General features: G+C 39.6%; 1 protein-coding gene across 2 annotated transcripts in view; it reads right to left on the bottom strand.

Moving 5' to 3' along the window:
• LOC134537741 (uncharacterized) overlaps positions 1–19102 on the bottom strand; it is a 178442-nt gene that overhangs the window by 148128 nt on the left and 11212 nt on the right. The gene's annotated exons all lie outside the window — the stretch shown is intronic.

Genomic DNA, 19102 nt, shown 5'->3' with positions numbered 1-19102 from the left:
GCATAGGACAGATATACGAAATTTGAGTCATAACATGGCGAAGAAATGAAGATAAAAAGTGTAACGCAGGTCCCTTGAGTGCTATCAGGAATCTGTACCGGGTGTTTTCATGCCTGAACAATTTTTTTTTTTCTTCTACTGAAAACACGCGTTTTAGCCCTTGTCAATATCATACAAATCCAGTTTAAAAAGGAAACAACTCATTTGCCCTCAGCGTATTCTTAAATGCTTTTCGTAAACAGACCCCACTCGGATATGAGCAGTTTAAAAATCGCGTTAAAAAAAATAAGTTGTCTGTAAATTCGGTTTACGGACGATAGTTTAACGTGTCCAACATCATAACAAAACATAGATGAAATGATTTCATACTTTTATGAATAAAATTGAATCATTTTTATTGAATTATCACTATTTTATATGGATACAAAGAAGGAGTGAAATGAAATCTACAATTTAATTGATACATTTACTTTTATTTGCACTCATGATTATTACTTTAAAGAACAGATTATTTTAACTATAACTTTTATACATGTTTTCTATTTAACTTCTTCGAATCTGTGTTATTCTGTTAGGGGATAGGACGATGATAGGAAAAGTAGGAAACGAATGGGGGTGTTTCAAGTTTAATGTGCCTCGAAAAAGTCAGATCGATGGTTGTTCCAATCGAGTGGAAGAGAGATAGATGCGGCGCAAGCGTACAATGAGCGTAACGGGACACAGCGTAACGGGACAATGTTCGTAACGGGACATTTTTTCATGCGTGCAGCCGGCGTTCATCAATTTATTAGACGTTGTCACGTCAAAAAAAAACCTCTGTACACCATTTGTGTGCTCGGGTAGGCGGGGCCCTTAAATAACTGCGCCGTGACGCTCGTCAATCGCAGGTTCGTGCCTCGACGTCTCTTTTTTTCCCCCTTTCTTTCTTCCGAGACAAGGACGTTACCGCTGTTCGCTCCGACCTCGAGGGAAGAGTAGTTAGTCCCCGGTCCGTCGGCGCGGTGAGCGATGCGCGCGTTCGCGAGGCCGGCGGTCGCAGAAGAGAAGCCTAAGATGTACTTCAAGTCCTGTCCCTGCCCGAACACGCCCGAATATTCACCTTCGGCCAACCTCGGGATTTGTTTTATTTTTGCGCAGGAAAAATGAATTCAGATATTAAAAGTGACCGGTTAGGTTAGCTAAATTGAATCACATTAAAACACTATGGACGGTTAGGTTAGTATAGCTACATTAAAATAAACAGAGAAATATCTTTATATATATATATATTTCTTGTGTGCGTGTGTATGTCACTGAACTCCTCCTAGACGGCTGGACCGATTTTGATGAAATTTTTTGTGTGAGTTCACGGGGATTCGAGGATGGTTTAGATTCACAATTGGATATTTCATCTCGATTCTGAGTTGAGAAAAAACTAAAAAAACACGCTTTAAAAGCAAAAAAAACTAAGCATTGTTGATAATTAGCCTACATGGCAACGGGCTTTTGCATTATTATTGCCTTCTGCGTAAACATGGGAAAGGTTTTTGGTAACGGCAGTGGCGTGCCCAAGAGGAGGGGTATGTATAATGAGAAGATACAAAATGTCCAGCGTATAAATACTTACCGCCATATGTACATTTGGGCAGGACAATGTCTGTCGGGTCCGCTAGAAAGATATATAGAGATATATATGTAGAAAGATATATAGAGATAGAGATATAAATAGAAAGATAGAGAGAGTTATAGAGATATACATAGATAGAGAATTAGGGCGCGGTTACACGGGAGTCTGAACTACTTCAGGTGAACATGTTCAGCTGTTGAGTGCGGTTACACACAGTCTGAACATGTTTCGTTCGAGGCCATTTCCCATTTAACTTAAACAGGTTGGCAAAGTAGTTCAGATCGACATATCTTTTACATTAGCCTCTGATTGGCTGTTTAGAATATAAACAGTCCTTTGCAGAAATGCAAGATGGAAAGTGTTCCTGGCACAAGTTAGAGTAATATTTTACCGAATGCAACATAAAAAAATCAACAGGTAATTAATATACTTTTTTTAAATTGATCCTGACTTTAATTATCTTAAAACTATCGCTCAAAAATAATAAAAAATAAGTTTAAAATTTTTTACTGTGCATGTTGTTTGAATTTCCGATTTGTAAAAAAATATTGAGCAATATAAAAAAACATTCCATTTCTGCTGATAATACCGTATAAACGAGTGAGAAAATCCCGCGTTTTCTGGATACAAAATAGAGAAGATCAACAACACAGTCATTCGTTGGCAGTAGACAATCGGTTTTAGAGCTGAACACAGTTTTCAGCAACTACCGTGTAACCGTACACTTTCGCGTTTGTAAACGTGTTTACTTAAACATGTTCACCTGAAGTAGTTCAGGGACCCGTGTAACCGCGCCCTTAGAGAGATAAAGAGAGATGCTTAGTATACGTTTAAAAAATTGATTGAGGCATTGCAACGCATGCCGGGCATTATCTAGTAAATATAAATAAATAAACCCGAGGTTGGCCGAAAGTGAATATTCGGGCGTGTTCGGGCAGGGACAGAACTTGATGTACATCTTAGTCTTCCCGTCGCAGAACCAATAACCTCGCAGAGGCGAAACGGCCCGGCGGATACTACAGCGCGCGTCACACTTAGGCCGGCTTGCACTGTCGCAAAGTATTGAGGCAAAGTAAAGTATCTCTCCATTTGATTAACTTGCAAAGTTTTTGCTACGATTTTACTTAACCTACCCTGCAAGCGACCCTTAGATTGCAGTATGCAATTTAATGGACACCTACTTTCTCTTTCCAATACATTTTACATGCTGTTAGCGCTGCACTTATGTTACCACATATACCCAAAGAGCATAACAGTTTTAGACTCAACATTATTATATGGCATTTTTTTTTTAAATTGATTTAAAATAAATTATTTTTAAAATAAACATTTGAAAAGAGAATTTGGTAAATACATTTTCTTGTTGCCTTTTATCAAGAGCGTCATCTGATGATAGTCAATAGATAGACGCCATCTTGGTTTCAAACGTTTTTGTTATAAATTTTTTAGAGCTTAAAATTTCAATAAATTTGTCTTTTAAACATCCGTTCAAAATAATCTTTTATAATAACGTTAAATCATGTTTAGTATCTTATGTGCTATTATATTTTTTATTTACTTCTTTGTAAGTACATTTCGTATTACTTGGCAATAGTCATTTTAGATGTAACTACTTTGTAAGATTTATGTCGTTAACTGTAAAAAAAAATCAATAAAATCAATAAAAATATATTTTCTGCCATTGTCCAAGCATCAGAGCCGCCGCTGGAGATGGTACACCTTCCCACTGACTTCCTGTATAAGTAATGCACCACAGCTAGAAGCGTATTGAAGATGCCATCGTCTGGGCCACACTTATACACCCACACTGTCTCTGGCATAACATGTGATTCCCAAAGACGTCTCGAAAGTCCCGCAATATGCATTAGCATTTATTTGCGGTGACGGGAGATATGAAGTCAATCATGTGAATAATGCCTTTTCTGTCCCAGAAAACCGAGGCCATGACAAAGGGCGTACGCAATGAGGGAGGAGGGATTATTATGTATATCCCCTCCTTCTCTAAATGAATTTTCTGCTTGCGCTCTTGGCCATGACGTTGAGGCAGGCGTCCTCGGTCGTTCACAGGCTGCGCGAACCTTCACGCTGGGATCACAAGTGCGCGACGGGTGCGGCGCCAATTAAAATAACAATCCCAGCCAATCACGTTTCGATACGCCTGTACGACGACGTTCGCGATTAGAAATATTTTCTGTTTCCGTCGCGTGGCGAGCATGACGTTACCAAGAATGCGTGTTGGGATTTTGTTTTCGAATAATGGCTGAACTTGTGCAATGTAATACAATTTATTTATCGTATATTTTCAAAGGTAGTTTTTTGAGAGTTATACTTCTTTAGGCGAGTAGTAAATTTTAGTTCCTCCGAGGGCAGGGTTTAAGGAGAGGAGCCGAGAAGCCGAACGCCATCTTGGATTGTGACGTCACAGCGGCCATTTTGGATGACCTTGGCATTTAAAATTTGCCTAAATTAGCCAAAATCATTCAAATTTCTAATTTAAAAATTTTGCCAAAAATCTCCAAAAAAATTGAAAAAATTGAAATTTCCCTATTTCAAGGGAAAAATTCCCATTGTGAGGAAAAATTTTCCATTTTATTCCTGAAAAATGTCAACGGCTTGAAAATTCCTAAAAGCTGCTTAAGAGTCCTAAGCCGCTGAGGTCATGACCTTGACAATAATGTTGTCATGGCCGCCATTTTGAAAGTAAAGGCGACATTGTTACAATTTACGTTACGGATACAGACTTGAAAATTCGTAATTATTATCCGATTTAAACAGGAAAAAATTTAAAACTAAAAAAAAATTATTTTTAAAAACACTAAGCCATTTTGAAAAACGTCCACCATCTTGAAATTCCGTAATTAATATCTAAAACATTCAGAATTTTTTTAAAAAGTTATAAAAATTATTAAATTAAAAATTTAGTAAAATTTTACTAAAAAAAACTCTTACATTTGCGAATCTCGGAGTCCTTGGTTCAAACCTGGTGAGAGCAAAAAAAATGGCTATGGATCCTTCCTCAATGGAAGCCACTGGCAGATATCTCCCACCACTAATGCTAAGGTATATAAATATATATATCGTCAGCTAGTATGATGTCACGTCCACCATCTTGTTTTCGTTTGCTGAAGGCCGCCATCTTGTATCCAACATATTGTTTTCGTATGCTGGAGGATGCTACCACCATGTTAGTTTAATTTTTACTTGCTAGAGGACAGTAATGATTTAATGCCAAGGCGACCGCCATCTTGACATTTGTCAGCCATCTTGAAAGTCTGTATTTATTTAGCTATAAATTCAAGGAAAGAAAATTCTTTAAAAAATCACTTATTAAAATAATTATTTGATTCGATCGATATCCGTCATCGTTTCGATCCCTGGAAGATACAAACAAAATGTAATTTTAGGTAAAAAAAAATATTTATTCACTAAAATATGACTTAAAATTCTAAAAGCAGCTTATATTACTAGTCTACCAGCCACCAGTAAGCCGAAGATAACATATTGAACGCCATATTGAAATTCTCTAATTATTTAGCTAGAAATTTGGAAAAAAAAAACTGCAAAATTAATTCAAAAAATCACTTATTAATTTACTAATTAATTATATGGAACAATGTCCTTGCTTCAATTCTTGGCCATTGCAAAAAAAAATAATTTAATTAAAAATACCATAAAAGTGACAGGTTCAAAATATTACAATATTAAAAAAAAAAACGAATACATAAATGTTACACTACTACAGGAAAACTTGCTAAAGTTAGCAATCTAATAAACATTTAGTTCTGCATTTTCTTGAACTGACTAATTCTCAGCTTCAAACAGTTTACTGAAGACAAGAGACCAGCCAGATCCTTAGGATGAAGACGTAAGATTCTTAATTCCGAGTTATGTGTTCCGATGTGAACCAGGTAAACACACGCATGGAAGAAAGAAGAGTGTTTTTGCTGTAGACTTAGCCATTTTTTTTTTATTTGTTAACATACAAATATTATTCTTGAGGATTCATGTTAGAAAATAAGTTGCAATAGTACCCATTAATTCACTAAGATAGTAAGATAACCGTAACTAGCCTATACATATAAATATCCCAGGATAATTTGTAACCAGCGTTCTTCGTGAATATAAGAAGAAATTTTTAACAGTGTATAATAAAAATGATGGGTCTACAATTAAATTACAAACACATGTGCGTCGGTAATAAAAGGATCGCCGGGAACCTTGGAGCCAATCCTGGCTACGAAATCTGTGACGAAACACACCATTCAAGAGAGCTATCGGCAGTGCAGTCGCATGGATGGCCTTGAAATAACGGCCACGACAAGAAGAAAAGGAACGTGGAACATGGCGCGAGCGACGAAATATGAGGGATTTTTTTTTTTTTTTCCGAGATAGCGCAGCGCCACTGGCAAAGTAATCAGCGGCTGGGTTTGTGTTTCGGAACGCTCACTCGCTCCTGGTACGTGACTTTCCCCCGCGGCGACGCGCGTCACGAACTAATCTCCCCTCTCGCTCCGTGCGTCGTGCGTCGTCGCCCCCGCGCCATGAAGGACGGCCGGAAAAACTTCCGGCGACAGAAGACTGCGCCGCGAAAAAAAAAAAAAAAAAAAAAAAAAAAATTGCTAGCGTGTCTTGCAGCACTCGCCAGAGATGTGTAACACCTAACCTCCGTAACGAGAAAAATTCGCGTGTTATCACGTTGCGGGTAAAATTATAACACGAAACTCGGACACGGAATTTAACTGAGAATTCTTCAAAATAATGCCGAGCGTGATAAAAAAAATTTTAACAAACTTTTTTTTTTTTTCAAATAAATTTCTGGAACGGAGCTTTGGCCGCTAGATTCGCTGCCAGAGCAGCCATGTCGTATATAGAATCATTCCATTTGCAGAGCGAAGTTGAAACTGCTCCGATAAAAGCGAAAAAGACTTGGAAAAAAATGCTAAATCCCGGCTTTGGACCTGATTTTCTACAAGACATGTTATTTAAATACTACCCAGGGTGTTAAAATTCATTAAACAGTTGTTACTATAAAGTTTCCCTTGGTCTTTGTGATCTTTAGTTCGCGCCATCCGCCACAGATGGCTGCACCGTGGTTACACATTTCCGTTCCATGCGACTTCCGCTCCATTAACGAACTTACTCCTACCAAATTCAGTATACCGAGAGCTAAGATGTTGCACGTCAGAAACACTATAGCTTGTATCATCCTTAGTTTGCAACATGTAATTATGAATTGTCAAGACGAAATGCTGTGACATAGTTGAAGTCACTTTTTACCTCGCCATCGCTATATTGTTCCGCCCAAAACATTGCAGAAATGTGCTTTTTAACGTCTGATTAGGTTTAGTAAGTAGCCTATAAATTAGAATCTTCATCGTCATAAACAGTTACTTTTATAAAAATATTATTAATTTAAAACTGTTTCCACAATGCAAACACTTCACTACAGTCAATGATTTAGGCGTCTAATAAATATAGCGCAACAATTAGCTCTAGGAAAAAAACAGCTTTACTCAGTTACCATGTAATCATATGGACGTGGCCACCCCCTGGTTTGCAGTGTGCATTTTAATGGGCATTTATTCTCTCTTTCCAATGCACGATTTTTGCCATTAGCTCTGTTCTTGTTTCAGTGTGCTCTGTCGCCAGATATATATACCCTGGATCACGAAATCTTAGGACACAACTCTGTAATGTAATGAAAATTGTAATATATATATATATATATATATATATGAAACATGGTAATTTGAAAAGTAAAATTTGGAATAAGAATCTCGGAAATACATTTTCATTTTGAATTTCATCCGTAGCGTCATGTGATAATATAAATTATGCATTTCTAAGGAGTGGTAATTGAAAGACGCAATCTTGTTTTCATTCGTTTTTTCGACTTTTTTTTAAATATAATTACATTTTTTTTCTTTTTAACACAGTTCTTAATTTAATGAAATGCCTTGTTATAAATAGTGACGTACTGTAACAAATAGTTTTTTCTGTGAAATAATAATTGGTGTTTCGTATTTTTTTTAGTGTCAGAATGACTACAACTATAATAATACTGTTAATAGACACTATTTAATTAATTTTAAAAATTCAATAAATTAGTAAAATAAAAATATATATACCTACTAAAAATTATTATAATTTGGTGTACGAAATGACATTTGTAATGTTAACCAGATGGGTAGTATCAATCTGGCCATAGTGGGCGCCATTTTCTCTGCACTGAAAACTAAGTGTGGGACACACTATAGCAACTCTTACTCCCGCTTCATTCGCGCTGATGGCAGACACTTCGCGGGTAATTTACAGATTCACGAACCAACCCATTAACATATTATCCACGTCCATTACTGCATAAACTTTAACTAAGGCCACGGTTTCGCGGCATTACCGAAGTTATTCCTCATTCAAACTGAACAGGTTCTCCAAGTATGTACTTCAGAGCGTCGATCTTCTGTGCTTGCTCTTGTGATCGGCTGGTTTAACGTGAACAAACCACAACTAAAAGAAGATGCCGAAGCGAGCCATACAGCTGTAGAATAATCAACTGCTAGATAAAATATATTAACTGACTTGTTTTATGTAATTCAATGGCAATACAAAATACTCACACGGCAGCCGCCATCATCTTCACCCGTCGCAGGCAGTGATGATAATTACGAAGATTTGTGCATCTTTTTATACCCAAATTACACTAAGTGAATATATTTTGAAAATAATTTCTGATAGAACAGCAAATTCAATGGAGTTATCGTGGGAATATTTTAAAAATAGCCCTTAAATAAAAGTTATGACACCTACAAAAACGAAAAAAATCAACATAGCGTGTGAGAACGAGCCTAAACATCCTTTATTCACATCCCAATCACGTCCTAACCGCTATTTTCAAAGATAGGGGTAGCGGGTGGCAATCCGCGGTCTGAAACTCTTCGCTGGTCCATGGTTCGATGCCATGTTCTGGCACTCGGACCTCGAGGCACGCGATAGCTGTGATGGCAGTACAGTTTCAGCTTACCCTGGGGCGGTGTTGCCTGATTAGGAAACAAGTCTGAGGTCAGCTCTGAGCTGTTGTCGGTTTCTCTACCGCTTCGCCAAAATTTTCCAGATCGCGCACCCAGTTCCTGGTCCCCTAAGGGCACACACGGGAATTTCCCATTTTATTATTTCCACTACTTTTGGCCACGCCCATCTGTATGAAGGTAGCTCATGATGAGTTTAATCTAGTGGCTATATAAAAAAAAGAGATTTCGCACCGTCCAATCACGGCGGTAAGACGTGACATCACAGCTCTCACGCTGGTCCGAGGATCTTCAGGGCCCACCTCGATAAAAAGGCTGAAACCACATGGCCCATCGAGGCAGACCACAACGATCAGCGACTGCAGAGCCAGGGCTTATTTCTACCCGAGGTCTTTTTTACGACAATACCATGTCCACTATCCGAGAGTTTCCGAAAGTAGTCGTTAGAGAAGCTGGGTGTAAAACGCACGTCCTTAGTGTAAAAAAAAAAAGTAAAAAAAAAACTACAGAAAGCTCCAACCTTTCTTTGATGACCGAGAAAAGTGGCGTTACGGTAAAACTTTGGAAGAATCGTGTGCCAATCCTCGTCCCACCCATCGTGAGATCGGTTCTACGTGGTTGCCCACAGAGTGTGGTTGTTCCCCGCAACAGGCCACGGCCGAACTCTTCCCCTTATTTCCACAGGCCACGGCCGAACTCTTCCCCTTATTTCCACAGGCCACGGCGGTCCAGACGATCCGACGATCACTCTCCTCCCCAACACTTCGATCCGGGTTCGATTCCCGGCGGGGATCCCAACCCCGCAGTTTTTTTTCTCCACTAGTGCACTCCGTCAATGCTCAGTTCTCGTCTCATCTCCCCTTCGCCGTATCAGGAGACCCCGATGCCTCAATTCCTTGATTGCCCAAATTCAATTAATCAGTCTCCAATGCCGGGCAGGTCACGTGCGCAGCTGGGACCCTCGCTGGCCATCTTCTTTCTTATGATTTTTTGTCTTTTTTTCTGTGAAAAGTAAGGAAATTATTGAGAACGGGACAAATATCATTGTTATTCGCATCTAATCCAAAATGCTGATCAATACCTTTCGATTTAAATTGAGTTTTCACGATTTCAAACAGTGACAACCTTCAAAGATTGTGTTGTATCGCATATAATCTCGTGATTGCACCGGTATTTGACGGTCATAGAACTAATAAAACTAACCAGAGTATCAATTTTGAAAGAAAAAAAATTCAAAGTTTCTTATGATGAAACATATTTTTCAAGAGTTTTACTTTTTTTAATTGTCCTGCCTTTTTATTATATATACCCCCCAGACCCTGAAAAAGTAAATGGGTCACGGCTCTGCAGTGTCTAGGGCCGCCACTGCCCGTTATAAGCCATGCGTAAAACCAACGATGAACATTGGTCGGTGTGGCAGGTGCAAGGAGGTCGCCCTTGTCGACGGGGAACATAGAGCGAGCGAGTGGGGTGGTCGCATAGACAAGATGCGAGCAGGCACGCACGACAGGCACAACTTCCAACTCTTGGAATGGGCGGACGGGCGAGTAGCTTTACTGCTCCGGCACTAGCCCGGACCAGCTAGCTTAGGTTGGATAGGACTTACGGGTTCTCTTGTGTGTTCTGAGGAGTCCCAGAGATGTGTGACAGGTTTCGGATAGTGCGCTGGAGCAGCTAGCCGGTGAGTCACTGTCGGTTGTTTACTTGGTAAAGGGGGGCAGCGGTGGTGTCGATGCTGAATGAGTCTCATCAGCATCTCGCCATAGCCCTTCCCTGACGCCCCTGAACCACGCTGAAGTGACGTGATCCGCTTCTCTCGCCAAATTGAGCCACGCCAAACCAGCTCTCTACCCATCCCAGGGTGTACATAAGTGATCATTGGCATGTGATAAATTATGCACATGATAAACTGATGCGACTACTATTCCCCACCCTCTCCCTTTCTCGGTTCATCGACTCTTGGTGGAAAGGGCAAACCAAGAGCGTATTTAAGGTTGTGGCACAGGGGGAAAATGCCCCTTCCTTTCTGAAATATAATTCGAAATTCACGTTAATTTCATGTCAAACTAATGTGGGTAAAAAAAACTGGAATGTAACAATTGTATCTGCTAAAATATTTATAAATTTATACAGATCAGAAATTAGTCAAACACTCTTGTGATTTGAACTTGTAAATTTCTGAAGAAACCTTAAAATTTATCATGCAATTTTTAATGGGTGGGCAATGTTTCTAGTACCATTTTTAATGCATCAATGTACGCTGAGAAGGAAAGCAATTATGAAAATTGAGTGCCAGTTCATAGCATGAGTCCTGAATAAAATCTATGTCATGAAACTTGTCTGAAATCTGACCGTTCTCGAAAGAAGTGCCCATGGTATACGTATTCTTCTGCCACTGTTGTTCTGCCAACAGTGTCTGTAAACAACATCACGTGGTTGTGAGCATCCGTATACAAACATCACGTGTTGCTTTGCAAATGATAGGTGAAAATGGGTTTCACTAGTAGGCCTACTGCTTTTTGAGAACTGTCCAATTCGAGACAAGATGTAGTTAAAAATTGTTTGGAGACGGTATGCTGTCACTTAGTTAAAGTCACATTTTTACCTCGCCATCGTTATATTTTAACACCAAAAACATTTTGGAAATGGTGCTTGACCACGTCTAATGATTAGAACCATGCATTTTTCGGGAAATGATTTCCATGCCAGCTACGTGTTAAAACTTTGTACAATTGTTTGTTTTTCGTGGCTAACGAGGTTTATTTCAGATACATGTCTAATGTCAGCACACCAATCATAGCCATCCAGTGCGGAAGCAAACGCGTCCTGAATGGCCCAGCCAAATAGGGCAATGGCTTCTCTTGCAAACAGCCGCAAACTACAAGGAAACATCGCTAGAGCTGGGCATACCTTATTGCAGTCTAATGAGCGGTCAGATTTATCCGCGAAAAAATACACACCCCTAACCACCCCTAACCACAGGCAACCACATCTTCATATCGCTTCCAAAATTGTATCAATCCTTTCTTGCGCATCGTGGTGTTTCTCACAAGTCACAAATGCGAGCTTGAAAATTCATTTATAGCATCCATTTTATTAGTAAAGGTTCATTTTTCTATAAAAAATTCCCATTTTTCTACCCCTTGACTACGGCCAATTTCACAATGATGCAGAAACGTAAAAACGGAAACTAATTACGGACTCACAGATTTTTACTTTTACTAACTATCTGCTGCTTCCACGATGCCCGGAAACGTAACAAATGGCCACCAATTAGATTGAATTTCACGGTTCCGAAAAAAATATATTTAATCGAAAAGGATTTGAGCTCCGAGAACATAACACAATCAGGATTGACATACATAATAAAAATAAAACCACACAAAGTGATGATAAAACGCTAAATATTTTTTTTATAAATGAAACACATTTTAAAATTACCTACTTAAAACATAAACCAACATTACTAACACCGCGGCCAAATAGGTTACTCGGCTTATATTGGTCCCACGAAGTAACGTAAACGGAGGAGCTGGGCACTGCCGAGCTAATCCGGACGGGTCCGTTTCCGTCTGCGTGCCGTTGTAGATACTCCGTTAGATGGGATCCTTCTTCGTTTACGTGGCATTGTACGACGGGCTTAACCGCGGTTGGGGAAGGTGGGAGACACTTGCTAAACTACTAGTAACTTATCACTCGTAACTTATCACTAGGGATTGGAAAAATTCGTGAATTGAATGACCTCTAGGATGGACTCCACGATCCTCTATGTACGCGGGAATATTACACCAGCTCACTGGCTTCTGACTCGTGACACCTGCTAACTGGGATGCTTATGATTCGATACTTCTTACGTTGAGGGTCATTCATTGGCTCACAGTCCTTCAGGCAAACTGTGTTCCAATCACTGAAGCGGCAATAAGTTACACGCACTTGGATTCTAGCCTATCGCGAAATGAACCCGCGAATTTTTCCTGTCTCTACTTATCACTCATGTGTATATTCCTTGGCCGAGAATCGAATCGAAGACCATAGAGACCGTGTGCCGATGTGTAACCACTACGTCTGGAGGTCAGCACAAAGGTCAAAAACTCGGTTTAATCTTTTTTTTTTTTAGTTATGTATGAAAAGAGGAGCACGGACGCGTGATTAAAACAAGCTAAGGCGTGAGGATAGTGCGGCGCGGGCAATTGGTTTCAATCCGGCGTCCACGACTTGTCTGAAAGACAAACATCACTTCGGAGAAAACTATTTAAGTTATTAGTGAATCAATTAATAACATCCCACGTCAAATAAAAAACTGGGTAGATATAAACATGCAATTTCAAATTACTTCAGGTTAGAGAAAAGGCCCACCATTAGGCCGTTCCAGCGATTTAGAGTTCCTAAATGGAATAGAAAAGGTCGCTGATTCTTCTCGCGAAAAGCTGCACTTCAAAACTTAGGTAACCTTTTTACTTTGAATTTTTTATTGGACCACGGCGTTTCTGATTATCAATTAAAGTTTCCAGGCCAATAATGTACTTGCAATATAATTAATGATCGAAACACAGGATGAAAAAAATATATTGGCTCGAGTACTATATTTAAAGTTATATATTCAAGCATATGAAGCACTAACGTTGTGATAATTTTTAGGCTTGAAGTGATTTATTACGCTAAAGTAACATACGGCGGTTTTAAAATCCCTGGAGATAAATCACGATCCTCTAGAAATAATTCAGATCAGCAAAAAAATCGCAATACCTATTATGTAGTGTCAAAAAACAACATTTAAATTTTATTAGAGGTTATAAACGGGTTTTTAAAAAGTAATCAATCAATTTATTTGTAAATAATAAAGATTTCGTGGCACATTTGTATGCTATTATCATTATTTTCTTCTACGCCTCCTTCCTTTTTCCCATTCAGAAAGAGTTTTTAAATGTTTATAGTTGGCCTGGTGGTTTTCTTTCGACTTCATATTCTCATAGAATCTCATCATGAGATTGCAATGTTGTTACGTGAGTTCTTTTGAAAAATGTCTTACTTCTCTAGGAGCAAAAAAAAAATACCTTTCGGCACAGCTTAAGGCATATGCAGATATCGAAGTACCTATTTCTATTGGAAATATTTTGGAAACTTCTACAAACACTTGGAACATTTGAAGAACTTAATGTAGCCAACAAAACATCCTATTTATGTTCGTCAGTATTCAAAAATCATCCATTTAACATTGTCTCATATTCCATGCAGCGAAATTTTTGGATGTCTTCTAGCAACTCTGTTGTTGTTATTTATTATGTGGATAATGTCCGCGGAGATTCAAGCGTACTTGTATGAATGGGGAAAAAAAAATCCGTCTTTTATGGCGTAAGAGATAACAGATGCAAATTTTCTTGTGCAGGGCCGAAAATCATCGCTGGTGATATCCGTTCTTGCTATTCCAAAAACTTGGACCGCTCGAACACTGTCGAACAACAACTACGAGTTCCCCAACGAGGCCCCCCCACCTACTGCGCCTCGGGCGCGGGGAGTGGGGAGTGGGGAGTGGGGAGTGGGAAAGGTCAGGAGTTGAAGGAAGAGGAAGTTCAAGTTCAGGGACACGGCGCGGCTAGCCGCAGCAGTCGTTGCCCGCTCCGGACACTCCCGGCTACGGTCGGTCCACGGCGAACCGAGCCTCTGTTACTGCGTGTACCTTCCTCAGCTCACGACTGACTCTCTCTCTTTCCAACGCACGTTTCCTGCTACTGGCGCTGTCCCTTTTTACCAGAGTGCTTGCTCGGTTGCCGGGTACATCCAAAGAGCAAAAATGTTTTAGACACAATTTTATAATTTAACGGGTGTAAAAAATTAAACGTACTTAAAAACATTATATATATATTTTTTAGAGGAAATTTTGTAATAAGAATTTTGGAAATAAATTTTCTTGTATTTCATCAAATGCATCATCTGATAATTTTCAATTCTATCTTCTAAGAAAACATAGCGAAAGACGCCATATTGGTTTCAAACGTTTTTGTAGTCAATTTGTTTTATATATATATATTTTATTTCCTATTATATATATAATAGGAAATAATAAATGGAATGCCTTGTTATTAATAGTGACCGACTAGTACAAATATTTTCTCGTGTAAAATAATAATTGTGTTTAGAATTGATTTCCTTTTCCCTTTCATGTTGTATGTATATAACTGTAATAAAACTATCAATGTACACTATTTTTGGTCTTAGAAATATTTAAAAAAATAATCAAACTTATTATAATTATCAATAGTATGCAAAATAACGGCCACTTGCAGAGATAAGTAAGTAAATTCTAAGCAAAAAAAACATTGCAAGTTAATCAAATGGAGAAATACTTTACTTTGCCTCAAGTCACGACTGTGCAGGCCGGCTCGTATTAATCTGGCGTGAGGCAGACTAAATTATTTCTCGGCCAACCACGTTCAACACATCTGAGACAATTGGCGGACGCAAGGGGGAGGGGGAGGGGGGAATAAGAGGCATTAATTATCCCCCTCCTCCAAAAATAACGATTTTTTTCCCCGCGAGATTTTAATGAAGGCAGTGCTGAAACTATAAACTACATATGACGTAACGCTTGTTGGAAATGATAAATGTAACGGTCAAAACCCTTTGTTCCCAACGAAAGTGTTTAATACACAAATTCTATTTTTTATTAGCCCCTCTTAATTAGAAAAAAAAAATTCTGGTTTCGTCACTATCTGTGACGTCAGTGTGGCAAAAATCGCGTGGGCGAGAGACTTATCCGATTAGAAAGATTTTTCTATTTCCATCGCGTCGCAGACGCGATATTACTAAAAACAAAAAAAAAAAAAAAAAAAAAAAAAAAAAGATTGTCAGAATTTAGTATTTTGAGTGATGATAAGACTGGTGCACACACAATCTTAACAATTAATTGTTTTACCTTTATAGGTATTAAAGTGTATTTTGTTGAAATACAATAATACGTTTTTAATAATTCTTATGAACATCATATTATACCTATTGGACTATAGAGAGCAACAAATTACCCCTAGAAAGCCACGAAACTCACCATTTTGAAACTGAATTTTAAAAATTTCCCGGAACCCCCTCTGATATAAGAAAAAGGAGGGGGATCCCATCAACCCCCCCACCCACCCACCCACACACACACACACACACACACACACACACACACACACACACACGCACAAACTATCCCAGATCCTGCGGTAGAGCCCGGGCTCCTAAAACTGTGCATACGCCCCTGCGGTACAATCCGGGCCTAACCAACAAATAAAAAACCTGGAGCCGTCCCTGGAATGAACGAATCTTTGAGCGAACGAAAGCGTTCGGTTCATTCGCCACGCACAGAATCGGTTCTTTGAGAGTCGATTACTCGAAAACTGAACACGATTCGGGAGAGTACAAAACGCAGAGAGAACGAGGAAAGCGAACCGGCCTGTCGGAATCGTTCGTGAAATGACTCATGCTGTCGGGAGTCACAGTAATCAGTAACTGCAGCGTGCACGTGTTCCACAAGAGCAAGCGATAAATAATCAAAGAAAAAGGGCGGGAGTAGGGGGTCAGCGACCCAACAAGCATCGTGTTACAATTATTAATTCATGCACTCTCTAGATTTTGTTTACTAAATTTATCGCGAGAGTTTTGAAATGTGTGCACACACAATATTTTTTTTTTGACAGTGTACAGCTAGACATCTGGAATTCCAGCTATCCGTGCCGACCAGATTACGATGATCAGCCAGGCGACAAGGCCAGTCGCGGCCCAGACGTAGCGGATACTTGGATGGGTGAACGAGTTATATGACTCCCGAGATGTGCCGGATCCCGTTGTCGGGATAAAAAGACTCTTTTTGAACGAACCATTCCAAGGAACTGATTCAAATTAATCGATTCGGTAAATTGAATCGTTCTGCCCATCTCGATGAGAGCGGATTATCAGAGACGCTAACTGCAAACGACGTCAGCCAAGAGAATTTTAGATAGAAATCGGCAATGGTTCTGGTAAGGAATATCCCTTATAATTTCCAGGAACAATTTTAGGACTACGAAGTAAACAAAAACAATTTTTTTTTATCAGAATAATGGGTCTGTGATGTAACACTAGTAAAACCTAGCTCCCAACATCTGACGAGTCGAAACGAGGGGGAAACACGCAATAAGGAAAACTTGCAAGCAGAGGAAAGTATCAGCGGAATGAAGCAAACATTTATTTTACTTTCCATGAAATTATTGCAACAGTTTCTCCCTCAGCTTTACTGGAAATTAGTTTAAGTCAGTAGGTAGCACTGTCCACCCTGGCGAGTAGGTGTGGTAACGTTTGCGTACGATAATAATGCTTGTCTTCTGCGCATGGTTCCATCATTGGCTCACGAGGAAAAAAAAAATGGGTGCGTGACCACCACGCGCGTTTGAAGTGAAACTTCACAGATAAGAGGGATAGGAAATTAGTAGTGTACGCAAATATTTGTAACACGAGTGCAAGTGTGCAAGTATAAAAGCGTACAGGCGATTGTACAAGTTCGCGAGTGTTTAATAATGTGTGCATGGATCCGAGTGCGGAAGTTTGGGAGTGAGCACGTATACAAGTGCTCAAACATACAAGTGCGCACGTATGCAAGTGTGATACAATGCAAACATGCCATCGAGCGCTGCTGCTGCCGTCCTTGTTTTCAGCAAGTAATTTGATAGCTAAAATATGACGCATAGATTAGGTACCCTCTGAACTTTTCATTACAGTCTGATAATGTCACAGCCTCGACTCTCCCTACATGCTGTTAAACCTATTAAAAAAAAATTAACGGAGACGTGGTTTTGTTAAAATTATTATTTGTAATTTAACACGATACCTAGGTATATATTTTAATGTAATCTTCACAGTCACTACATTTGAACGCGGACATGCAAAGAGCTATGAGGTTTCGTAACCTCAGCAACAAGCCAACTGTGCATCCAATTGTCCTATAACTTTACGCAACTGAACATTTTCAGGCAAGGATTGTGGTGTATTAGATTAGAAGTTTAATGTTGATCGGTTAAAACATTGGTGATTCTGAAGGAGAGCCACTTTTCAAAAGAAAAAAAAAATTTACGCTCCTGTAACAGGTGCTACCGAAGTTGCACGAGCGAGCGGGCGAACTTCGGTGAACTTCAGAAACTGTTCGGGTCTCAGAATGGAAAGGCTTCCCAAAAAAAAAAAAAAAAAAAAAAAAAGATAGAGAGAGGTTTGGCTGCAAAAACTAATGGTTTCCACCATTTCTCTACTTCTCCCCTTCCCCCCGCCTCACGAAAATGTCATTTCATCTAGTGCATGTTAGGATCAGAACTCAATGACCCTACTAATGCTGCGAAGCACCTGATATTTAATTAGCAAGGTGATTCGAGCAAACACCGCAAAGCGACTAGACGCTTAATCCACTAACGAGGATGAGTGTCTAGACAACCATGTATGGTTATATCGGCTGTCGCGCTCGCAAAATACCAGCACATCAAATGATCCGAAAACACAGTCGTAAAATTTTATGGTTCTGCCGCGCGACCTCAATCGTAGTGCGAAGCCAGTTGGTGCGAATCGGCATGCCTGCTTTTTATATGGGAAGGAAGTGGTTGGTAAAGAGAACACGTGGTGGGGAGATATTCGTTTGAGCATGGCCGCAATACTAACATCAGCACGAGTTTTCTCGTTGTGTTAGGACGGTTGCACGGGAGTAGGCCGAAAGTCATTTGGGCAAAAGGCACTAGACCCACATACACTACAACGAGTCATTTGGCCGACAGGCAGTAGACCAACAGGCACTAGACCGAAAGTCATTTGGCCGACCGGCACTAGACCAAAAGTCATTTGACCGACAGGCACTAGACCAAAAGTAATTTGTCAAAAATTAATTTTACCGATATACACAAAAACAGAAAGTCATTTGGCCGACAGGCACTATATCGAAAGTCATTTTGCCGAAAATTAATTCTACCGAAAGGCACTAGACAGACATTTCGGTCAAATGACTTTCGGTCTACTGACTGCTATCCGTTAGGACTTTTTGCCGATTTTTTTATGGACGCTCGTTCCATGCGATCTCGTGCTATTAAACCTCATACATCCAGCCATTCATCCCCCCTCCTCCACAAAATGATATTTTGTTCCACCAAGTCGTCAGTCACAGACTGGTTATAGTTTGCTTGTTCACTATTTAATATATCTAACATATTCTAACATTTGTTTACTTTGGTAGTTACTAGCCTCCCTGGACGTCTTAAAATACGTCCCGCTAAACTATTCATTTTATTTTCTCTCGGTGAAACATCGCCGCCACGACACGAACTTCTGTCATTAACAACACATCCCATAAAGTAACAATTTTGCGCAGGATGACGTAGAGAGGTACCTCGCTGCGACCGACGACACGTTATAAAGGACGCGGAATGCAGTCCCACCGCAATGAGATCCTGCTCTTTTGGCTCGACCGCCTCATTCCCGTTGC

Source organism: Bacillus rossius, chromosome 12 (assembly GCF_032445375.1).
Source record: "Bacillus rossius redtenbacheri isolate Brsri chromosome 12, Brsri_v3, whole genome shotgun sequence".
NCBI lineage: Eukaryota > Metazoa > Arthropoda > Insecta > Phasmatodea > Bacillidae > Bacillus > Bacillus rossius.
The sequence above is the reverse complement of the archived record's forward strand: the minus strand, read 5'-3'. Positions and strand labels throughout refer to the sequence as shown.